This window comes from Diospyros lotus, chromosome 12 (assembly GCF_014633365.1).
Source record: "Diospyros lotus cultivar Yz01 chromosome 12, ASM1463336v1, whole genome shotgun sequence".
Taxonomy (NCBI): Eukaryota; Viridiplantae; Streptophyta; class Magnoliopsida; order Ericales; family Ebenaceae; genus Diospyros; species Diospyros lotus.
The window spans coordinates 38,109,057-38,135,310 of NC_068349.1; the positions used below are offsets into that span (position 1 = coordinate 38,109,057).

The 26,254-nt window shown below is 37.9% G+C and overlaps 1 pseudogene; it reads left to right on the top strand.

Moving 5' to 3' along the window:
* Positions 1–17,452: 17,452 nt before the first annotated feature.
* Positions 17,453–19,401, top strand: LOC127787668 (hydroquinone glucosyltransferase-like; annotated as a pseudogene).
* Positions 19,402–26,254: the final 6,853 nt, after the last annotated feature.

Below are 26,254 nucleotides of genomic sequence, written 5' to 3' on the forward strand. Positions count from 1 at the left end.
GAAAGAAATGAAAGAAAAGAAGAAGAAGTACCGGCGCCGTGATGACAAAATGGAGGAATTTGGGGGTAAAATTGAAGATTAAATGAGATTTAATTGAGTTTTAATTAGTCAGGTAAGTAAAGAATTATGTATTAATCATTCTATACGGTTGGAATTTAATTTTGAGCCCGATTTTATTAATTTTGGGATTTAATCTATTTTACAGCGTATATTAATTTGGTGGTGTTCAAGTGTGGAAACGCTATAATCAACTTAAACGAGGTAAGCTCCTTCTACCCTTATGATTTTTTTCCATTTTGTGAACCCCTCGCCTTTCCTTAATTCGTTTCGATTTCACGTTTTAATTATATGAATTAAGGATGTTATTGGCATGATTTAAATTAAAATAGATTTGAGATTTATTGGGATTTTATTTGTGGTGCCCCTACGTGGGATTTTATACGGTTAAATTATTTATATTATGCGGTAGATTTATTTAATTAAAGTTATAATTTTATTAATTGCTAAGAAACATTTTACTTCACAGCGGGAGTGCAAAAAAGGCAAGGAACGATCGTGTAAAAGCAAGTTCCTAACCCTCTTCTCATGTTCTTTAATTCCCGTGAGAGACTTCGTGGTTTCTCATATTTTATCCCCTCCATTACTCCAATTCGGCGCCTACCATTATTTATTGAGTATTATTCATTTGATATAATTTATATTATATCCAGGACTTCTAGAATTTTATTTGTTGAGTGCTTATGGGGGTTTGCACCGCCCCCATTCCTTTCGGAATGATGCCGAACCCAGGTTGTGGACTAGGTTCCTAGACTTGCGGGTTTATTTAAGATTTTCTCGGGTTTATTTATAGTTCGGTTAGAGCTATCAAGCAGTGGGGCAGGGGTCAGCTGTTTGGTGACATTGGAGCAGACTATTGTACGACCTTGAAATGGACCGTTGAGTGGACACTCCTAGTTACTGTCCGTTGACCGGTGCTGGGCACTGCTGACTAACTGTAACACCCCGCCCTATATAGGCATGTCACTATAAGGAAATTCCCGGGGTTTCTTTTTTTTTTTTTTTGTCTGATACCCGCGACGCCTGTGAGCACAATCTTCACATACAGATGAAACACTCGTCGTAAAACTACATCCGGCACCCGCGGTGATCAAAAGAACCACTTCTCATGCAGATATATACCCCGAGAGTTCCAGTCTTACTCATTTAGTTAGAAATAACAAATCTTAACTGAACGAGATAATATAAACACAGCGGAATACTTAATTAATCAAAATGACGAGGCCTACCACCTGCTACACACAAAATGTTCCCACACCGATATATGTATACAACACTGATACTAACGATTACAACACCGTCGAGCGATCGCTCATACATACAATGTTAAGAATACTAGTGTTTCCAAAATAATACAACAACTATCAAATAAACACCACAGATTCACCGGCCGTCTCCTCGACCTCGCAGCTGTCCCTGACTGGAACGTTGAATGTTCCAGGGGCATAACCCATGTTAGATGATAAATCATCTAAGTGAAGGCATGAAACAGATATACAATGCATAAAGACATACGAGCATGGCATACTATACGACAACATGCAAGACACATCTAACTCGAGATATCACCTTGACATACTTAATCCCTCGTATATCCCACTGTGGCACTCGTTCACCTGGTCCAACGTTAATCCCTCGGGTGCACCGTCGTGACACCCGTTCACCTGGTTTAACGTTATTCCCTCGAGTGCCCCAGTGTGACACCCGCTCACCTGGATTAATATTGTCCCAATCTCAAGTAGACCCCATACTGCCCCATATGGACCCAACAATGAAATTAGACTTGACCCCACATGATATGAAAAACTTACATGCCATGCACCAATATTTTAAAAATAAACAGTTAATGCAATGTAATGCAATGAATGTAAGTATATGCCTTGTAGATAAGTTAAGTCTAGGAGAGTACAATTACTCACATGAACTCACCAAAAGCACTTAAAAACACTTTCGAGTCAAGATAAGGTTAAAATCAAACCACTCACCTTAATTCGGAAAAGTCCGGATTTTGCCTCGAAAAACGTGCCACACCTCAAAAATTGTGTAATTCTTCTTCCAATGACCCAATTGATTCCTATTTCACCATTTAAGACCTTTGGAATCAATATTTCTATTTTTCCACAATTTTTCTATTTTTATTTATTTTTCAAACATTTCTATCTTCGGAAATTCATTAAAAATACCTAACATCAATTTTCACAAAATATTTTTTCATGATAATTCTTAAAATAATTTTACCTAAATTCTGAAATTAAAAACAAAGAAAAAACATACCTCACGCGCCCTCACGCGCCACCCAGAGGTCCCGCGAGTGGCTGCCACGCGCCGCCGCACAGTCTTCTTCTCCGGTCGTCTTCTCCGATTCCGGCGATGTCCAATGCCCTAAATTCTTATAGGGGCTTGTAGAGATCTTCAATGCGACCTCAATGGTGCCCTTAATCGTCGGAAAAAGTGGCCGGAGCTGGGTTTAAAACCCAGTTGCAGGTCGCGGCGGCGGCGGTTCGATTTTCCGGCCAGGCTTCCAAAACCTCTCCAAATCTACACCAAACGCTCCCAAATGCTCCAGAAATGATCCTCTCAACCCAAGGAACAAAAGCCCCTTATCCCTCAAGCTCGATTCAAGCAAAAACACAAGAAATTTGAGCGATTTCGTTTTTTGAACCCTCGGCCGAAAACCTCATTTTATACTCGTTTTTGACCCGATTCCCCACCCTATCTTGCTCGTCCTTATCCCTTAAGCCCAAATCTAGCCTCTAAACCAATCCAGAAACACCAAATCAAGCGCTAGATCCCTCGAAAAATTCGGCCAAATCGGAAATATTTTTGGCCATCATTTCCGGTCACTTCGCCGCCGTGCTCGGCCAATGGCCACTCCCTGAAGCTTCATCATCACCTGCAGATCACCCTAGCACCCTTAGGTGAGCTTCCCGACGCCTCCAGAGGCGGCTGCCGGCGGCCATGTGCGGTGGTCGCGTTCCCACTATGCAAGTTTTCCAAAATTGCATTTTCACCCCCCTATTTTCTTCATTTGACATTTTGGCCCTTTCCTTTGAGTCCCTGGTCTTTCTAAATATACCACAACGACCCTCAAGTTCTATATTTTCTATTTCCTTTTGAAATTTCTGAAAAATTCATCGATTCGACCTCCCTCTGATATTTTGCAAAATCTGCACTTTTGCCCGACTTCTCCTATTTGCGTGCTTTTGATTTCAAACCTTTGAAAATCCATGATTTTTATCAAATATCATCTAATTGTGCCATTTCTTCTCAATTGACTCATCTTAACTTAGTCACTCTTCTTTCGTTTAAGTTTTAAATATCGCACTTAGGCCCGAAACTTTGCTAAATATCATTTTTGACCCATATCTTCAAAAATTCTCTTATTATTTAATACCGGGTATTACATCCTCCCCCTCTAAAAAGAAATTTCGTCCTCGAAATTACTAACTTACAGTATTAAAATAAATGTGGATAAGAAGTCTTCATCTCTTCTTCGCGTTCCCAAGTTGCCTCTTCTTCGTCATGATTACCCCATAGTACCTTCACTAAGGGAATAACCTTGTTCCTTAAGACTTGATCCCTTTGATCTAAGATTCGAACTGGTTCCTCAGGGTACGTTAGATCATTTCGTATCTCAATGGTCTCATTTCGAAGTACCTGCGTAGGGTCTGGCTCATGTTTCCGTAGTTGAGACACATGAAACACGTTGTGGATATTTGATAATGCCACAGGTAAAGCTAATCTGTAAGCCACTAATCCAATTTTCTCCAAAATCTCATAGGGTCCTATGTATCTTGGGCTTAATTTCCCTTTCCTTTTTCCTCGAATCACGGATTTAAATGGAGAGACTTTCAAGTATGCCTTGTCACCGACCAAAAATTCCAAGTTTCATCTTCGTTGATCAGCATACGATTTCTGACGACTTTGACTTATCCTCATTTTCTCTTGTATTTGCTTAATCTTCTCAGTAGTAGTCTGAACAATCTCGGGTCCAACTAATCCTACTTCTCCAGTTTCTACCCAGCAGAGTGGTGTTCTGCATTTTCGCCCATATAATGCCTCGTAGGGAGCCATTCCAATGCTGCTGTGGTGCCCGTTATTGTAGGCAAATTCTACCAACGGTAGATGTTTTTCCCAACTTCCCGAGAATTCCAAAATGCATGCCCTCAACATGTCCTCGAGCGTTTGAATTGTCCGCTCGGACTGTCCGTCAGTCTGAGGGTGATAAGCTGTGCTGAGCTTCAATTGTGTTCCCATACACTTGTGGAAACTTTCCCAAAATCTTGACGTAAATCGTGGGTCTCGATCTGACACTATACTTGCAGGTATTCCATGCAATCGTACTATTTCCTCAATGTACAGCTGAGCCAGAGCGTGAGTCGGTTGCCCTATCTTAATAGGCAAGAAATGTGCCGACTTGGTCAGTCGATCCACTATTACCCAAATAGCATAGTTTCCTTTGGGACTTTGAGGTAGATTGGTTACAAAATCCATAGTGACGTGATCCCATTTCCACTCGGGAATGTCCAATGGTTGTAACTTTCCTCCCGGACGCTGATGCTCAATTTTGATACGTTGACAGGTATCACATTGTGCCACGTACCGTGCCACGTCCTTCTTCATTCCTGGCCACCAATAAATTTCCCTAAGATCCTTATACATTTTTGTTGATCCGGGATGTACTGTGTATCTTGCCCGATGAGCTTCTCCCAAGATAACTTGTCTTAGACCCTGATCCCTTGGCACGTATGTTCTTCCTTGAAATCGAAGTATACCACCATGGTAACTGAATTCAGGTGCTTTAACTTGATCGTTCTCATCTATCCACTGACTCCTTCTTGTGTCTGATTGAAGAGCTGATTTGATTTGATTCACCACATCAGGTTGAATTGTCAGATTTGCCAAATATCCCTTGATTGGTTTAGGCTTAACACCTACTGTTAGGTGGCTAAATTCCTCGATCATCATGTTAGCCACAATTTCGGAGCTTCTTCGGCTAAGAGCGTCTGCAACCATGTTCGCCTTTCCTGGATGATAGGAGATGGTACAATCATAATCCTTCAAATACTCCATCCATCTTCTTTGTCTCATGTTTAACTCTTTCTGAGAAAATATGTACTTCAAACTCTTATGGTCCGTAAAAATCTCAAATTGTACCCCGTAGAGATAATGTCTCCACAACTTCAAAGCATAAATTATAGCTGCTAATTCCAAGTCGTGAGTTGGGTAGTTCTGCTCATGTCTTTTCAATTGCCGAGATCCGTAAGCGATTACTTTTTCATCTTGCATTAGAACACATCCCAACCCTATTCCCGAAGCATCACTATACACCACAAACTTTCCTGCCTCCGTTGGCATTGCTAGAATCGGTGCCGTGGTTAATCGTGCCTTAAGTTCTTGGAAACTTTGCTCACATTTATCATCCCATTCAAATTTAACTTCTTTCTGCGTCAATCGAGTAAGTGGAGCCGACATCTTTGAAAACCCTTCTACAAACCTTCTATAGTATCCAGCTAGTCCAAGAAAACTTCGGATCTCCCCAATGGTCTTAGGTGCTTGCCATTTTTGAACTGCTTCTATCTTTGCTGGATCGACAGCTATACCTTCTGCAGAAATTATATGTCCAAGAAATGCTACTTGAGTAAGCCAAAATTCACATTTCGAGAACTTGGCGTACAATTTGTGGTCCTTTAAAGTCTGCAAGACTATCCTTAAATGTTTTTCATGATTACTCTCACTTGCAGAGTATATCAAAATGTCATCTATGAACACTATTACAAACTTGTCCAGGTATGGTCTAAACGTTTGGTTCATTAAATCCATAAATGCAGCAGGTGCATTGGTCAATCCAAACGGCATCACTAGATATTCGTAGTGACCATACCGTGACCGAAATGCAGTCTTGGGCACATCTTCCTGTTTGATCTTCATTTGATAGTACCCAGACCGAAGATCTATCTTAGAAAATACTCTAGCTCCTTGGAGTTGGTCAAATAACTCTTCAATCCTAGGCAAAGGATACTTATTCTTTATAGTTACCTTGTTCAACTGTCGGTAGTCAGTACACATACGTAGGGTACCATCTTTCTTTTTCACGAACAATATCGGAGCTCCCCAAGGTGACACACTTGGTCTGATAAATCCTTTGTCGGTCAAGTCCTGTAATTGCTCCTTCAATTCCCTCATCTCAGCTGGGGCCATCTTGTACGGAGGTATGGATATTGGCTGTGTACCTGGTATAAGATCTATCGAAAATTCAATTTCTCTTTGGGGAGGTAATCCTGGTAATTCCTCAGGAAATACCTCAGAATACTCATTCACGACCCTTACTGACTCCAACTCGAGACCTTTCTTTCCTGATTCGGGTTTGGCTGATTGCAATGTGTGCAGAATCACGCCATTTTCTCTCTTAATCTTCCTACTTTGACCCTGGAACACAACCCATTCTCTGTTAAGCTTGGGTAAGCTCACGGTCTTACTCTTACAATCTATTTTAGCCTCATGTAGCGATAGGAAATCCATACCGATAATTATGTCGAAATCTTGAATGTCTGATACCACTAAATCAATCTTAAAACTTTCCGATCCCATACTAAAAATACACTCGCGGCACCCTACTGCAGTTCTTAGAGTTGAACCCATAGGAGTGGCTATTACCATTTGATAACCCAATTCCTTAGGTTCTAATTTTAAACCTTCTAATGATGCATGCGACACAAATGAATGCGTAGCACCTGGATCAATTAAAGCATGAGCTGGAATATTCGAAAAGAACAGTGTACCTTCAATAACTGCAGGATCGGCCTCAGCGTCCTCACAAGTCAGATTGTACACTCGGCCTGGACGAACATTTTGTGCACTTCCACTCGGTGGTTCCATCTTCTGTCTTTTTGAGCAATCGCGCGAGATATGCCCTGGTTGACCACAATTGTAACACACCACCTTTCCCTGATTCCCAACCTGGGGCATTGCTTTGATCTTTGGGCAATTTCTCCCAATGTGACCTTCTTCGCCGCATCCATAGCACCGCAAGACACATCTCTTCCCAGGGTGTTTCCTCTTACATCGAGGACACTTCCCGTCATCCCTTGGTTGAGTCGTCGGACTGCCTAGTTTACCACTCTTACTTCCTTCCTCTGTCTTGATGATCTTGGCTCGTGTCAGATTTCTCTCAATGGTCAAAGCTCGGTGCAATGCTTCTTTGTAAGTTTCAACGTCCCATCCACTTAAAACTTGCTGGAGATGTTCTTGTAGTCCTGAAACAAACTTTTGTGCCTTCTGACTCTCGTCAGTCTCATACATGGGTACGTACTTAATCAGTTGAATGAACCGATTATCGTATTGACTCACAGACATCTCTCCTGTCTACTTGAGCCTCATAAACTCCCAAATTCTTTCTTCCTTCCAACTCTTGGAAAAATACTTGGCGTTAAACTCCTCCTTGAATCCCTCCCAAGTATAGGTTGGTACATCCTCATTCTCAGCTTCACGCTCCTATTGAGACCTTATTAATGATCGTTCGGTAGACTGCCACCACCGACCTGCTTCTTCTTCCAGTGTGTAGGTTGCACACCTCACCTTCTCCTCTTCACTGCATTGGAGATGTTGAAGTAGTTTCTCGGTCTGCTCCAGCCAATACTCGGCTGAGCTAGGATCATCGCCTGTCCTTCCTTTGAACACAGGGGGTCTCAAATGTCGGTATCGCTCCAAAGCTGTGGTCGTGTGCCGCGTAGGCTCCTCTCGACTCACGTATGTTAGCATATTTTCTAAAAATCGCTCCATTCGCTCAAATCGGTCCTCACTGGAGCTCGATTCCCCGACGTATCTTCTGTTCCCTCCTGAGTGATTCCTGCGATCATCCTGATCTTCGAGATTATTTCCTTCTCTTCTTCCACTTACGTCATGAGCTGCGTCCCGTAGCCTTCGTGTATTCACCATCTGAAGTGAATCACGGAAATAGATTATACTCAAGACAAGATTGTTTCTATACAAAGGGGACAGTTTTATTTCTTTATAATATCCCACAAACAGAACAACTTAGTACAAGCGAAAAGGAGAATAGACATAACATCTTATTTTATTTTATATTATATTTACATATCGTTTCGTCCAACAACTATCTCTTCGGCCCTGCTCAGTAGTTCTTCGGCCTCCAGATCCATGACTCCTTGTGGTCCCCGTCACTGTCGGATGCTACCGGGGGTCCTTCGTCATCATCTTGGATTTCCTGAGATTCCTCATCTGATTCCTCATCAGAGCTAATATCTATGACCTCATTCGCGAGATTTGCAGCAATCTCTGCCTGTTCCTCCTCATCTATAACGTCCCCGAGTAGATCCTGATGCTCGTTCCGCATTCTTGCGCAGAATTCACGTAGAGAGTCGTCTTCCCAGTCCTGCCACAACCATTGCGCAAAAGTCTTCCATTCCCCCTCCAGCTGGTCAATAAGAAATCCGATCTGAAACTCTGATAAATCTACCATCTGTCGGTAACTAGGGGGCACATCATCAATAATTTCCTCCATTGCAAGCAAAAACACATTCATGTCCTCATTTTGCGGGTTTCCTCGAGCTTCGATCCTATTTACCCAATGTGACAGCAGTACTTGATCCACCATTTTCTACTAATACTACACAAAGATTTTTCTCAGAAACCTCAAACAAGTGTTTCCTAAAGTTTTCATATGACACCTAGAATCCATATTCCTGTTCTAAGTTAACAAACCTAACCGTGCTAAGTTCAATAACCTAGCCTAGTCATCCTAGGGTTTTAACCTAGGGCTCTGATACCAATTGTAACACCCCGCCCTATACAGGCATGTCACTATAAGGAAATTCCCGGGGTTTCTTTTTTTTTTTTTTTGTCTGATACCTGCGGCGCCTGTGAGCACAATCTTCACATGCAGATGAAACACTCGTCGTAAAACTACATCCGGCACCCGCGGTGATCAAAAGAACCACTCCTCATGCAGATATATACCCCGAGAGTTCCAGTCTTACTCATTTAGTTAGAAATAACAAATCTTAACTGAACGAGATAATATAAACACAGCGGAATACTTAATTAATCAAAATGACGAGGCCTACCACCTGCTACACACAAAATGTTCCCACACCGATATATGTATACAACACTGATACTAACGATTACAACACCGTCGAGCGATCGCTCATACATACAATGTTAAGAATACTAGTGTTTCCAAAATAATACAACAACTATCAAATAAACACCACAGATTCACCGGTCGTCTCCTCGACCTCGCAGCTGTCCCTGACTGGAACGTTGAATGTTCCAGGGGCATAACCCATGTTAGATGATAAACCATCTAAGTGAAGGCATGAAACAGATATACAATGCATAAAGACATACGAGCATGGCATACTATACGACAACATGCAAGACACATCTAACTCGAGATATCACCTCGACATACTTAATCCCTCGTATATCCCACTGTGGCACTCGTTCACCTGGTCCAACGTTAATCCCTCGGGTGCACCGTCGTGACACCCGTTCACCTGGTTTAACGTTATTCCCTCGAGTGCCCCAGTGTGACACCCGCTCACCTGGATTAATATTGTCCCAATCTCAAGTAGACCCCATACCGCCCCATATGGACCCAACGATGAAATTAGACTTAACCCCACATGATATGAAAAACTTACATGCCATGCACCAATATTTTAAAAATAAACAGTTAATGCAATGTAATGCAATGAATGTAAGTATATGCCTTGTAGATAAGTTAAGTCTAGGAGAGTACAATTACTCACATGAACTCACCAAAAGCACTTAAAAACACTTTCGAGTCAAGATAAGGTTAAAATCAAACCACTCACCTTAATTCGGAAAAGTCCGGATTTTGCCTCGAAAAACGTGCCACACCTCAAAAATTGTGTAATTCTTCTTCCAATGACCCAATTGATTCCTATTTCACCATTTAAGACCTTTGGAATCAATATTTCTATTTTTCCACAATTTTTCTATTTTTATTTATTTTTCAAACATTTCTATCTTCGGAAATTCATTAAAAATACCTAACATCAATTTTCACAAAATATTTTTTCATGATAATTCTTAAAATAATTTTACCTAAATTCTGAAATTAAAAACAAAGAAAAAACATACCTCACGCGCCCTCACGCGCCACCCAGAGGTCCCGCGAGTGGCTGCCACGCGCCGCCGCACAGTCTTCTTCTCCGGTCGTCTTCTCCGATTCCGGCGATGTCCAATGCCCTAAATTCTTATAGGGGCTTGTAGAGCTCTTCAATGCGACCTCAATAGTGCCCTTAATCGTCGGAAAAAGTGGCCGGAGGTGGGTTTAAAACCCAGTTGCAGGTCGCGGCGGCGGTTCGATTTTCCAGCCAGGCTTCCAAAACCTCTCCAAATCTACACCAAACGCTCCCAAATGCTCCAGAAATGATCCTCTCAACCCAAGGAACAAAAGCCCCTTATCCCTCAAGCTCGATTCAAGCAAAAACACAAGAAATTTGAGCGATTTCGTTTTTTGAACCCTCGGCCGAAAACCTCATTTTATACTCGTTTTTGACCCGATTCCCCACCCTATCTTGCTCGTCCTTATCCCTTAAGCCCAAATCTAGCCTCTAAACCAATCCAGAAACACCAAATCAAGCGCTAGATCCCTCGAAAAATTCGGCCAAATCGGAAATATTTTTGGCCATCATTTCCGGTCACTTCGCCGCCGTGCTCGGCCAATGGCCACCCCCTGAAGCTTCATCATCACCTGCAGATCACACTAGCACCCTTAGGTGAGCTTCCCGACGCCTCCAGAGGTGGCTGCCAGCGGCCATGTGCGGTGGTCGCGTTCCCACTATGCAAGTTTTCCAAAATTGCATTTTCACCCCCCTATTTTCTTCATTTGACATTTTGGCCCTTTCCTTTGAGTCCCTGGTCTTTCTAAATATACCACAACGACCCTCAAGTTCTATATTTTCTATTTCCTTTTGAAATTTCTGAAAAATTCATCGATTCGACCTCCCTCTGATATTTTGCAAAATCTGCACTTTTGCCCGACTTCTCCTATTTGCGTGCTTTTGATTTCAAACCTTTGAAAATCCATGATTTTTATCAAATATCATCTAATTGTGCCATTTCTTCTCAATTGACTCATCTTAACTTAGTCACTCTTCTTTCGTTTAAGTTTTAAATATCGCACTTAGGCCCGAAACTTTGCTAAATATCATTTTTGACCCATATCTTCAAAAATTCTCTTATTATTTAATACCGGGTATTACACTAACTCTGTCAGTATGTGATTTACTGCATGAGTAGATACATTATCTTACTGTTCATGATTTGATATGCACATGGGTACAGGATGCATGTTGGGATATTCATTTATTGAGTATGCTTGGACACGAACATTCTAGTGTGGTTAGATTGCATCTGGCACGGGCATATGCATCGCGTGTGGTTTACTATGTGGGCGGAGCATGGCCTGATACCGGAATGTATGGGCGTCAGTGTATCACGTTGATGCTCACTACGCCATTGCATTTTATGTGCATTGCATTGTTACTGGCAGTTCATTGGTCTCAGATGGGAGGACCGTTCCAAGGGAGCCTACGACTCTATTATTCAGAGGCTCGGGTGTCAGGAGCACCGACCTGGGATGGCGTGCATAGGTTTGTGGAGATATATGTTTCCTTTTATGGCAGTGGTAGGTTGGTATGGGACTTGGGAGTCATATGTCTTGTGTGGGTCCCAAGTACCGGTATGTGTTTTTATTTACGCTTTTATGTTGTGTTAGGCGTCTCATGACTTATGTGTGCTTGGGGGTTAGTGTTCTGAGGAGAGTCTATTAGATATATTCAACCTTTAACCTTCAGCCTTGCTTTCTTTATGCTTGCTGAGTCTCTAGACTCACTTTGTTTTTCATCATTCCAGGTAGTGGCAGCATAGGTCAAGGGCAAAAGAGTCAGCATCTAGCGGCAGAGTCGGTATGATGTACAGACAGTTCTGTTAGTCCCTGTCATTCCCTCGTCAGCTCTAGTCAACTCTGATGTTTGAGAGGGATTGGCTCTCTATTATTTTCGACTATGCCAGGTCTTTTCTCGTGTCTCATGTATGTTGGCACAAGAGTCTATATTTATTTATTTATCTTGTAACTGTTGTGCTAGCAGTGTTCCCGTAGTGCATGCATGTATATAGCTTTGCTTCTGTTGTTTTAATTCTTGTGTATGCATGCAGGGTAGTTCTTGTCTATATTCCATTCTTTCTCCTTTCGTAAGTGCTCCCATTCAGGTAGTTCGGGTGGTTGGGATATCCGGGTAGGGGTGCTTACAATATAGGTGTGTTACATAGAATGAGTTTCATAGAATTACATGAAACTCGCGGTATTCAGTATAATGTATGAAATTTAGGGGGTTTTTTAATTATTTATTTATATTATTTTATATTTATTATTCAATATAAATATTATTTTCTTGTATATATATATTATTAATAGTTTATTTAATTTAAAAAATATTTAAAACTAAACAGATTTAGCGACCGGCCCGTCACTATTTGAAATAAATTTTAAGATTAAATAATTAACTTTAGTGACAAAATTAATTCATTGCTAAAAAATTTAAAATTAAAATTTAATTTTAATATCTTTTGACGACTAATATCTTCTGTTGTGAAAAATTATAATTTAATTTAAAAATTTTTAATTTTAGCGACGGATCGCTAAAAGATTTGTATATTAATTTTTATTTTTATTGATGATTTTTTTTCGTAACTAAAAAATTTAATTAATTTAATTTTTTTTAGCAATAAAAAATTTGTCCCTAATTAAAATATTTAATTAAAATTAAATTTTCTAAAATTATTTAATGATGGATGTTTCTGTCGTTAATTTAGTAGTTAAATTTAAAAAATATTTAATAATAAATTTTTTTGTCACTAATTTTATTATTAAATTATAAAAAGATTTACGGATAATCGGTAGCTAAAAGAGATGACCCATATGGAGTTGATTCATGTTTTTTTTTATTCGAACGCAGCAGAGGGAAAAAGAATAGTTGGTGCACCCTCTAAAGACAAGAATTACAAATTGTTACAGATAAGTGACTAAACCGAAGATGTCATGGGAATAAGAATAGTTGGTGTGCGACGGATGATGAAAAAGGGCTGGAAAAAAGAAAAAGTAAAGCAAAGAAAGGAGATCAATTTCGGCACTGCGGTGGCGACAAGACAAGAGACCTTTTTGTTTACAAAAGCTGTCAATAATTTTTGTGGGGATCAGCTAGAAGAAACCTCCCCCTAATTTTTGGGCCCCCCCCCCCTGTTGACAAAAGCTGTCAATAATTTTTGTGGGATCAGCTAGAAGAAACACCCCCCCCCCCCCCCCCCCCCCCCCCCCATGTGTTGACAAAAGCTGTCAATAATTTTTGTGGGATCAGCTAGAAGAAACCCCCCATGTGTTGTCAAAAGCTGTCAACAACTTTCGGGGCGCTCCTGACCCCAGTTTTTGGGAAATGCTGGTTCCCTAAAAGTTGGGGTCGAGAAATACTAGATTCCCTAAAAACCAATTTTTGAGAAAAAAAAATTTTAATTATTTTTTTATTATAATAAAATAAAATAAAAAATACAACTAAATAAATTCTTTTTAAAAAGATACATATATCTTATTAGTTGAATTTATTTAATAAATAAATTAGTTAATTCTTTTAAAAAGATACATCCATCTTTAAATAAATTCAATTAGTTAATTTTTTTAAAAAATAAATTAGTTGAATTTATTTAATAAATTATTTTTAAAAAGATACATATATCTTTAAATAAATTCAATTAATTTTTAAAGATATATATCTCATTAAATTAGTTGATTGAATAACTAATTTTAAGTATATGTATTTTTAAATAATTTAATAAAATAAAATAACTAATTTTTTTAAATTTTTTTGATTATGAAAAGGTTCCCCCGAAAGCCAGCTTTAGGGGAACCCAATGCTTCTCGAAAGCTGGCTTTTGGGAAAGTTTTTTTTTTTTTTTTTTTTTTTTTGTTTTGTTTTTTTAATTAATTTTTTTATTATAAAAAAAATATAAATAAATAAATTCTTTTTAAAAAGATACATATATCTTATTAGTTGAATTTATTTAATAAATAAATTAGTTAATTCTTTTAAAAAGATACATCCATCTTTAAATAAATTAAATTAGTTAATTTTCTTAAAAAATAAATTAGTTGAATTTATTTAATAAATTATTTTTAAAAAGATACATATATCTTTAAATAAATTCAACTATTTTTTAAAAATATATATTTTATTAAATTAGTTGATTGAATAACTAATTTTAAGTATATGTATCTTTAAGTAATTTAATAAGATAAATTAATTAATTTTAAATATTTTTGAGTATTAAAAATTTAACTCACGATAATTTAAAATTTAAAATTAGTTAAAAAATTTATAATTAGTTAATTTATAATTATTTAAAATACAGATATTTATTTATATTTTTTAATTTTATTTTATTATAATAAATTATCACTGTGTGTGTGTTTGTGTATATATATATATATACATATTTGTGTGTGTGTGATAATTGGGAGAGAGAAATGGAGAGATGAGTGTGAGAGAGAAAAAAATTGATATAATGAGAGAGAAAGAGAGATGGAGTGAATATGAGAAAGATGACTCGGTGGGGTGATAAAAGAATAAAATAGGATTTATGTAATGCCCGTAAATAGCTATTAATTTAATTTTGGAGTAATTGGATTTAAGAGAAATATCAAAATAATTTGTGGTGGTTAAATAAAATTAAATTATGTGATTTTAAGGAAATAAGAAATTAAGGTAATTAATTTTGTTATTTAGGAATTTCTGGAAAAAATAAAAAAATTAAAATAAATCAAGTTGTGTGATTTTTAGAAAGTTCGGTCATTTCTGTAATTATAATAGGGGGTCAGAGTGTAATATAATGGAAGTTTAGGGGTGCTGGCGTGATTCGCGGAAAGGGGAAAAAATCACATTAAATATAATCTAAGTCACATATAGATTAGATGCCAGCGTGGGCGCGGGCGATTCGCGCGCGAGGCGGCCAGGCAACGGATGAGGGATCGAATCGCGGGGACTGTGCGCGAGGAGGGGAAATTTTGGCTGATTTAATTCAGCCATAGGCGTCAAAACGACGTCGTTTCGAAGGAGGCGGTGGCCTCCCCCAGCGGCCTGCCGCGTGCTGCCACGTGGTGCCTCCCTCCCCACTCGTTTTTTGCCGCAATTTAGCCCGATTTCGGGCGTGAATTTGAACATGAAGCAGTAAGGAAAATTGTAGAAAAGCAGCAGCAGCTCGCGGGAGAAATTGAGAATTTTGAGCTTCAAAAATTGGACTAAACTCTGTTTAATCCCTGATTTAATTATCCAGGTATGTAATTAAACTAGTAATTAATATTCTCTGCGATTGAAATTTTATTTGGAGCCCAATTTTATTAATTTTGTCAATAATTGGAATATTGCAGTTTGTATAACTTTGACCGTGTTTGGTCAAATTGAGCCTAAGGTTATCTCTGGAAAAGCAAGTTCTTTATACCCTCATTGTCGATTCTTTCAATGTCAATTTATTTGACCTCCCTTCATTGGATTTGGCTGTTAATAAATTATGAAATTTAAACGGTGTGTTTAATAATTTAATTTATTAACCTGGTTTCGAGGGTATTATTCGTTGGTTGCCTACGGGGGTTTGTATCACCCCCAATCCTATGGGAATGATGTCGTACTCACCCGGGGCTAGGTTCTTAGCTGTCGGGTATTATTATGGATTTTCGGTTATTTATTGGCTAGAGCGGTTGGGCAGTGGGGGCAAGGGTTAGCCGTTCAGTGACGGTGAGACTGTTGTATGGTCTATTTTAGGCCGTCAGATGGTCTCTCCTGGTCACTAACCGCTGACCGGTATCAGGCACTGCTAACCTACTCTACCGTTATGTGATTATAGCATGCTTGATTATTTTATTCTCGTTGTATGTTTTGGTATGCACATGGGTTCAGGCTGCATGATGGGATCATCATGATTTGGTTATGCTTGATCACGGACATTTTAGATTGGTCAGGTTGCATCCAGCACGGGCATATGCATCGCGTGTGATTTACTACGTGGGCGGAGCATGGCTTGATGCCTGGATGTGTGGGCGCCTTGTATCACGTTGGTGCTCATTACGCCTTGCATTTTATATGCATTGCATGGTTACTGGTAGTTATTAGTTCTCGGACGGGAGTACCGTTCCGAGGGAGCCTTTGGCTCGGCTGTCGGGAGTACCGGCAGGGATACGGGTGACGGGAGTACCGACCCGGGACAGTGCGCACAGGTTTGTGGTGATTTATGTTGCCTTTCAAGGCAGCGGCAGGTTGGTATGGGACTTGGGTGCCAGGTGTTTTATGTGGGCCCCAAGGACTGGTATATGTTTTATTATGCGGCACTGTTGCGTTGTTGCGTCACATGACTTGTGTGTATATGTGGGTTTATATTTGGGATGATCTCCTCTTCTGTTTCGTTTACAGCCTTCCTTTTCATATAAACTTGCTGAGTCTTGTGACTCACCTTGCTTTCCATCATTCCAGGTAAGGGTAAAGCAAAAGTCGAGGGCGAGGACCGCGCTACCTAGCAGCCAGCCGTGTCGGTAAGGTGTACAGTTAGCTGCCCCCGTTTTCTCTGATGTTTTATTAAGAGTTCTGACTCTCATTTTTTACTGTGCCCGGTTGTTCCTTGTATCTTTTATCGTTGGCACAGGTGTCTGTATATTTTTATATACTCCTTGACTGCTGTTCTAGCAGGGTACTTATAGGCGTGCATGTATATTGTTTTGCTTCCGTTGTTGTATTTTTCGTATGTATGCATGTCAGGGTATTTTTGTCTTGTGTTTGTTTCTCTTCTCTTATGTAGGCGCTCTCGTTCGGATAGACCGGGCGATTGGGATATCCGGGCAGGGGTGCTTATAATTTATGAAAAATGAAGAAAAATTTTGATGGGAAAATGTTGTAAAGAGTAAAACCTTCGCTGTGAATAGAATTTCCCTAACTTTTATAGATTGGTTTACGGGAGGGAAAAATTGATTATTTTACCCCTATATGAATTTAATTATTTTACCTTTATGTAAAATTTCTCTTTCCCCTCAAAAAATCTGTCGAACGCCAAACATAACTCGATTTGTCTTCCTCTTTCAGTTTTTTCAAGAAGATGATATGGAACAACTTGCGCATGTTATTTAATTAATTAATTAATCCTTCCAGTTCCACTAGTTTACGAAGCGTACGATGATGGCTGCCACGCAGCCGCCAAATGCCTCCATTATAAATGCCAGCAAGCGGGCAAGCCCCCTTCAGCGCATCCCAATCCCATCGCAACTTAAGTCCCTCTTCGCTACAGAAAGCAAAGCAGCCAAGAGATCATGGGCCGAGAAGCGCCTCACATAGCTGTCGTTCCATCGCCGGGGCTCAGTCACTTAATCTCTCTCGGCGAGTTCTCCCGGCGACTCGTCTGCCGCTTCAACTTCTTCGTCACCATAATCATTCCAACCAACGGCCCCTCCTCCAGAGCCGAGGTCGCTTTCCTCGACTCTCTCCCTTCCTCCATTTCTCACCTTCTTCTACCCCCGGTTAGCTTGACGGACTTGCCGCCCACCGACGAGCTCGAGACCAGAATTTCCGTCACCATGGCTCGCTCGTTCCCTTTCCTTTACAACGCGCTGAAGGCGCTAGTAGCCACCACCGAGCTCGCCGCTCTGGTGGTCGACGTCTTTGGCGCCGACACGTTCGACATGGCCAGAGAATTCAACGTTCCTCCCTACATCTACTTCTTGTCCACTGCCATGTCTTTGTCTCTTCTGTTTCACTTGCATACACTCGACTCAACTGTTTCTTGGGAGTATGGCGAGCTGACAGACCCGGTTTGAATCCCGGGTTGCATTCCGATCCATGGAAAAGACCTTCTCTACTCGATTCAGGACCGGAAGAGCGAAGCCTACAAATGGTATCTTCACCACGCCGAGCGGTACGCCATGGCCGAGGGTATCATAATCAACACCTCCACGACCTTGGAGCCTGGCACGATCAAGGACTTGCGGCAACCCGGAAAGCCAAGGCTTTATCCGGTTGGACCCATCATCCCCATGGATGTCGACCCGCCCACAAGCCCGAACGAGTGCTTGGACTAGCTCGATGATAAGCTGACTGGGTCCGTGCTGTTTGTTTCATTCAGGTCCGGCGGAAGACTCTCCCATGAACAGATCACTGAGTTAGCACTCGGTCTTGAACTCAGTGAGCAGAGGTTTCTTTGGGTGGCAAAACCACCGGATAATACCGCCGAAGGTGGGTATTTCGCCGTTGACACCCTGAACCAAGCGTTGTCTTTCTTGCCGGAAGGATTCGTCGAAAGAACCAAAGGCCGGAGCCTAGTGATCACCAGTTGGGCGCCGCAAATCCAAGTTCTGAGACACGAATCAACCGGCGGGTTCTTGTCCCACTGCGGATGGAACTCTATTCTGGAGAACATACTGCACGGCAACGGCGTGCCGTTCCTCGCTTGGCCGCTCTTCGCCGAGCAAAACATGAACGCCGCGCTGGTGGCTGGTGGTCTGAAAGTGGGGCTGCGGCCGGCGGCCGGCGAGGACGGGGTGGTGCGGCGCGACGAGATTGCGAGGGTTGTGGAGGATCTGATGGCCGGGGAAGAAGCCAAGGCCTTCCGGGTGAGAATGAAGAAGCTGAAGAGCTCGGCTCTAAAGAGCTTAAGTGAAGATGGTGATTCTACGACAGCACTGTGGGAGATCGCCAACAAGTGGATGCATGACCCAGTACTAGAAGATAGCAATTGATTAATTTTAATTAATTAATCAATTAAAATGATGAGGAAGTGATCGCCAGCCATGCATGTATGCCCGCGTGCAATGTGATTGTTTTCTTCTTTTGTTTAATGTTCCTAATTAATTTGTCCGTCTCAAATTAGAAGTACATGTACGGAGCAACACCAAGTTCTCTGTTATATTGCACGGAAACACCTCATAGGTGACGTTTTCTCGTTTTCGAAATGTTTCGAAAACGTTTCTTATTCCCGTTTCGAACCCTATTTATGCTTATTTTTTTAAAAAAATGTCCGTTTTCACGTTTCCGTTTTCCATCGAAAATGTTTCTCATTTCTGTTTCCGTGTAACATAGGTTCTCTGGCCAGGTCAAACGTACGTGTCCGTGCCAAAATGTCGACCAGAAGAGCGGCGAGCTTGATGGAGGCGACCAGAGACTTGAGGGCTTCATAAAGAAACCGAAGCGAGCGAGCCATGGTGACGGAGATTCTGGTCTCGAGCCCGGCGCTGGGCGGCAAGTCCGCGAGACTGAGAGCGGGTAGAAGAAGGTGGGAAATGGCGAAAGGTAGAGACTCGAGGAAAGCAGCTTGGGCTTTGGAGGACGGGCCGTTGGTGGGGACGATGATGGTGACGGAGAAGTGGAAGCGACGGATGACTTACGGGGTGAACGCGCCGAGAAAGATGAGGTGACTCAGCCCTGGCGACGGAATGACGGCTATGTGAGGAGTTGTTTGGGCCATGGCTGGTTAATTAATTTCTTCTTCCTGGTGTGTTTTGCCTTCGTTGTAGTTCCAACTATCTTGTTGTATTGTTTATATAAATGCTTATTTAATGTATTTTATTTTTAATATCTAAATATTTTAATAAAACATTTTACAGTATGATATATTTATTATTAATTAATAAAATATTATATGTTAAAAATAAAATATATTAAATATTACACTTAAAAATAAAATATTATATGTAAAAAATAAACATATCAATCCGGGCAACTTCATCCCTTGCGTCAACTAATTCGGGTAAAGTAGCATTTTTCATTTCATTTCACGAGTTGGTTAGACAAGAGCCCTTCTTCTATTTTTCATTTCATTCTACGAGTTGGTTGGACAAAAACTTCTTAACCAGAAATGATAGTTTGATTGGCGAAGAATCAGAAGATGAAGAACAATTTGATTGTGTGGCAATTGATTATATTAACAACCATTTGGAAGAATCCAATAACATCAATGCGGAAGAAGGACCTTTACCAGGTATGATATTTAACAGTATTGAGAGTCTGGTGAATGCTTATCAAGAACATGCAAGAGTTTTAGATTTCGCTATTGTCAAGAGATCAGCTCATAAAAAAAGTGGTGAAAATTACAAGTATGTTACAATTTGTTGTGACAGAGAAAGGAAACAACAATTTGAGAAGTTTACAAAGAGGATAAATTGTCCTAAATTGTCCTGCAAGAATAAATGCAATTAATTAGGAGAGACAATGGAGTTTGGCAGGTTTCAAAAATAATATCAGGACACAACCATGAATTGCAACTTGATATGTCTATTTTGATGCTTGCCCATAGGAATCTGACAATTAACATGAAGAAACAACTAGAAACCAATGATATTGCAGGCATGAGACCGTGTAAGAATGTTAGAATGCTATAAGTTCAAGCTGGTGGGCCACAAAATTTAGGATGCTTCCCTAAAGACTGCAGAAATTTCATTGAGAGTAAGAGAAGGCTGAGACTTGGTGATAGAGATGCAGAGGCCATTCGAAAGTTGTTTGTAAGGATGCAACAAAAAGACAGAGACTTTTTTCATTTGATGGATGTCAACAATGAAACTAACTAATGTGTTGTGGGTCCATCCTTGTGCAAAAGCCACCTATGAAGAATTTCATGATGTTGTCAGTTTTGACATAACATACCTTGTGAACAGGTGTAGAATGCCTTTTGCTACAATTGTAGGCATAAATCATCATGAACAATCAATTCTTTTAGGTTGTGCACTGGTTACACATAAGGACACAAGATCATTCAAATGGCTTTTTATGAATTGGCTTGAAGCAATGGGAATTATTCACCCTAATGCTATTTTAACCGATCAATGAGAAAGCATCAAGTCCGTTATCACTGATGTTATGCCTAACACTATTCATCGGTATTGCTTATGGCATATCCTTTGCAAACTACCTCAAAAGTTTAGGAATGTTGTTGAATTCAACAAGGCAATTATCGAATTCAAAGCTCTTGTATATGATAGTCTCACTATTGAAGTCTTTGAGAGGAATTGGAATGAATTCTTGAGGAAGCATGGATTGGAAAGGAATGATTGGCTAAAGGACCTTTTTAATCAAAGGCAAAGTTGGGCACCAGTTTATCTGCATCACAATTTCTGGGCTGGTATGGTTTCTACTCAATGGAGTGAAGGAATGCATGCTTAAACAATTTGTTGAACAATATGAGATTGCAATGAGTACTAAGATCTAGAAAGAGTTCCTGGCTGACTACGATTCGAAATGTAAAGTGACTAAATGCATATCAGATTTTCATTGGGAAATACAGTTCCAATAAGTATACACAAATTCAATATTCAAGTTAGTTCAAAATGAGATCAGTCCCTTGTTGTATTGCCATGTTATTCTGCCAACTGAAGAGAAAGCAAGGGCAGCAACTACTAGGGTAGGTATCGAAAAACATAAAATAATGGAGATATGCATCTCAAATAATTGGTACTATAAGGAGTTTATTTATATTGTTGAGTACAGAAAGAATGGTGATTATTTAAGCTGTAATTGCAATAAATTTGAATTCAAGGGCATACCTTGCTACCACATCTTTGAGTTGATGTCCTTTAAAGACATGAAAGTTATCAATGAGAGATATATATTAAGGGGGTGGAGAAAAGATTTTGTCAGGCGTCATTCTAAGATTTTCTTTGCTAGAAGTTATCCTCACATGACTGATGAATTCAAGAAATTCAAGGAAGTGGAACATTACTTTCAGGAATGTACTAATCTAGCTTTTGGTAGTAGAGAGAAAATGGAGTTTATACAAAGACGCTTGGCAGCTCTAAAGAATGATTTAATTAATTGGAATGATACTATGGCTACTAATGAATCTATCACAATAAACACAGAGCAGGATGGAGATGAGAATTTGGAAATTGGAGGTATGCCAATTTTGGATCCAATTGTTATTCATGGTCGTGGAAGGTCGAGGAGTAATCAATACAAATCATCACATGAAGTTAATCAAAATAGAGATAGGAGTTCAACTCATGGGGCTCGTGGAGGTCGTGGTGCTCGTGGAAGTAATGATGATGAGGTACAATACTATTTAATAATTTATGATCCATGCTTACGTATTTAGTTTTTAATTATTTACGTATAATTCATATTTTTTAAATTGTATTTCTGATTTTTCAAATTAAAGGTCAAGGATCACACATGATAGATTTGAATTAGACTATAGTTGGAACTCAAGGTAGCCAAGCAATATGAATTACTATTTATGCATTGGACAAAGATATTCTGCAAAAATATGGTTGTGTATCAATTTTTGTTATAATAGATTAAAGACAAAAATGTTCTGCATACAGTGGCGGAGCCACATATAGCCAAGGGATGCCCACCCTAAATTTCTCATTTTTTTTCTTATTAAGGTCTCACTAACTTTGACATAGTATATATCCCATGCTTAATTTGCTTAAATGTTTTATTATTCAAACACATATATTTGGCTGTGGATTGATATCTTAATTACCATTTTTTGTTTCGTTTATAGAAGCTAGTTGCTTAGCCTTTATGAAAATAAAAGAAAAATACTTACTTTATAATGTAATTAGATGAGTTTAATTGAGCAAAAATACAATTACCATAATATTACAAGCTTGTTTTCTTTAGAATCTCTTTTTCTATTTTGGATGTTTTGAAGAGATTACTAGTTGAATTTCATGATTTTTTTTAAAGGATTTAGTGGCTTAAGGATGAAGTCAGCCAAGTGGACTTTATACTAGAAGAGGTTCGCCAGGTGGTCTTCATTTACGATAAATTCCGCCCAGTCCAATATTTGGCGAACCTCATCTAGTATACAGTCCGATTGGCGGACTTCATCTGCCCAATAGCAATTGGGCGGACGTAATCTGGGATGAGGTCTACTGAACACTGTGGAAGATGGACGGACTTCATAGGGCTGACACATTATCTATATATATAATATGTAGAATTTTTATTGATGAATTTATTTCATTAAAATATATTAAATACGAATTAATGAGTTCGAATAAAAAAAATCACACAAAAAAAAAATACTATCCACATTATATAACATATCAAACTTATAATATAATCTATTAAGAATAAGAATTGATATATTTTGGTTGCTTGTATATAATTGATATATCTTGATTGTTTATAAATATATAAATTAAAGTATAAAATTTATAATAAATATAAACTTTAACTTTAGTGAACAATCGTCACCATGGTTCGATTCCCATAGCATGCAATTGGTTTAGGAGGGATTTTTAATTTATGATATAATTATATTCATAATATATAAATAAATCAAAATATTAATTTAAATAATAAAAAATACTCAAAAAATTATATCTCACAATGCCCCAATCGCTTAGAACAACAAATTAATTACTAAATCATAAGTTACATCAGCATTTCGTGATGGCATACTAGTAACAAACAACACTTTAGGGACTAATATGCCCCTAAAATGTAATTTATTAAGCATAAAAATTGATATATCTTGGTTGCTTATGAATTTAAACTAAAGTATAAAGTAGATGTGAGCGTTTGTTGGGTTTTTATTATTTTTTTAATTATTTACATTATGGTTGAATTAAACCCATGGTTGATTTACATTTGGTATAATTATTTACATTTGGTTGATTAACATTATGTGGGATAATGTAGAATATGTATTTATTTTACATAAAATAGTTTAGAAAAATAGTTTTAGATAAAAGATTTAAAGTGAGAAACATTAATCGATATTGTAATTTTAAAGTAAAATTAAAAACATTACACTTATAATTTGTTTCTATTTACGTGTGGCTGTTAATAAGATAAAATTACAATTATAATTTGTGTCTACTCGACCAATGTAAAATAAAGAGTATCATATACTACGATTTTTTTTTAATTTTTCATAAAAAAAAATCATTCTAAATATTCTAATTTTAAAAACATTTTAGGCACAATAAAATCTTTTTTAAATTAAAATAATATAAAGGTCAAAGAATTCCTGACCACGCATGGATGGAAAACCCAAGGTTCGAGAACACAAGTATTCCCGACCGCTCACGGTCAGGAACCCAAGATTCTTCAACCCGAACCGGGGTTCCCCCCTTCCAGTTGATGGCCACGGCCAACGATGACTGGTATGTATTGTTTGATATTTAATTTTTAATTCAATTTGTTAATATTATAGAACACTTATTGATGTGCTTTATTATCTAGATTTAATAATTTGTTTTTTATTATAAAATATTAATAAGTATACAATAACTTTAATTTTTATTTTTTGTTCAGTGTTTCAATTTTTTTTTTAATTGCTCTTATATTTTAATTTGTAATATATTGGTGAACATTATAAATTTTATGTGTTTGTTTATAAGATTTATAATGTTACAAATTCTTCACAAATTACAACATAATATGTATAAATTATAATTATATTTTAACCTTAATATTATTTACACCGTGCCATATACGCTTGATGACTATCGTATTAATATATTAAAGTAGGATATCTCCAAAACAAAAATTAAATTAAAAATAGTGATAATTAATAATTAAAATAAAACTAAGCATGGTTTTCCAATCTTTATTATTCTTATCTTATTAATTAATATATTAAAGCAGGATGGTATGTAATATAATTAATTAAGATAGTAGTTTGTATAATGTTGTAGAAAGAATATGATTTTGTAAAGTTGTACAAAATCATAGTTCTATCCAACTAAATCATAATATTATATATATTGCTATTTGGTCTATTTGAGGATTTAACTTACATTTATAACGAATAATTTTCTAATAACTATATAGTAGTTTTTATAATGTTAACTATATAAACACTATAAAAACTTTGAATAATAACATGATTTTGATTTAAGTGTTTCGGTTGGAAGTAACTATGATTACAATGTAAGTATTAGTGAATAAAAACTTTATAAATAATAAAAAAATCTATATATAAGAAAATTTAAAATATAATCAATTTTCTTGAAAAAGGATATCAAGTTGTTTATAACGGGCCAGTTCCTTTGTGCGGCAAGGATTGATATGGAGGGAAAAGAGAGGACATTATAAGAAAATTAGTGTTTAGCAACAGAATTTAGTGGTGGAACTATTTCGTCACTAATTTTTTTAAATGTTTTTTTAATTTGGCGACCGAATTAGCGACGGAAAACCCGCCACTAAATTTAGCGACGTAATCAGCGACAGACAAACCGTCGCTAAAAAGTAAAAGAAAATAAAAATAATTAAATTTAGCGATGGGGGATAAACCATCGTTAAAAAATAAAAGAAATTAAAAAAAAATAAATTTAGTGCTAAAAAATAAAAGAAAATAAAAAAAAAATTAAATTTAGAGACGCTAAAAAATAAAAAATACAAAAAAATTAAATTTAGCGACCGGGATATACCCATCACTAAAAAATAAAAGAAATTAAAAAAAATTAAATTTAGCGACGGGTGATAAACCCGTCGCTACAAAATAAAAGAAAATAAAAAAAATTATATTTAGCGACGGGGATATATCGGTCGATAAAAAATAAAAGAAATTAAAAAAATAAAAAAAATTCAAATTTAGCGACTGACCAAACCCGTTGTGAAAAAATAAAAAAAATTCAAATTCAAATTAAAATTTAGCGACTAGTTAACCCATAGCTAAAAAATAAAAAAAAGTTAAAAATTTAATTAAAAACTTTACATTTAAACATAACATAATTCTTTAATGCTAATATAATAATTAATAAAGTTTCTCTTTACTAACATTAATATTAAAATTAATATCATTAAATAAGTTTGAGAAATTTTGTTGTATAAATATATTTCTAAAAATATATGAAAGAGAACACTATAAATATATTTTATATACATCAATAAACAAGAAGACTTCTACATTGATAGCACGTGCGCGAAATTTGACCATAAGAGGTTGGGGATTCGAATCTAGTAAAGAGTGTGAGATAATAGTTAGGAGTAGTATTCTAGCGTTGCCATGTGGCGAGCAAATCTGTTAAAAAAGAATCAAAAATATAAATTTAAAATTAAAAAATAGCAACGAGAATGCATCCGTCGCAAAAAAAGAAAAATAATATAAATTTAAAATACAAAACTTTAGCGATGGGAGCGCATCTGTCGCAAAACTTCGGTAGTTCGAT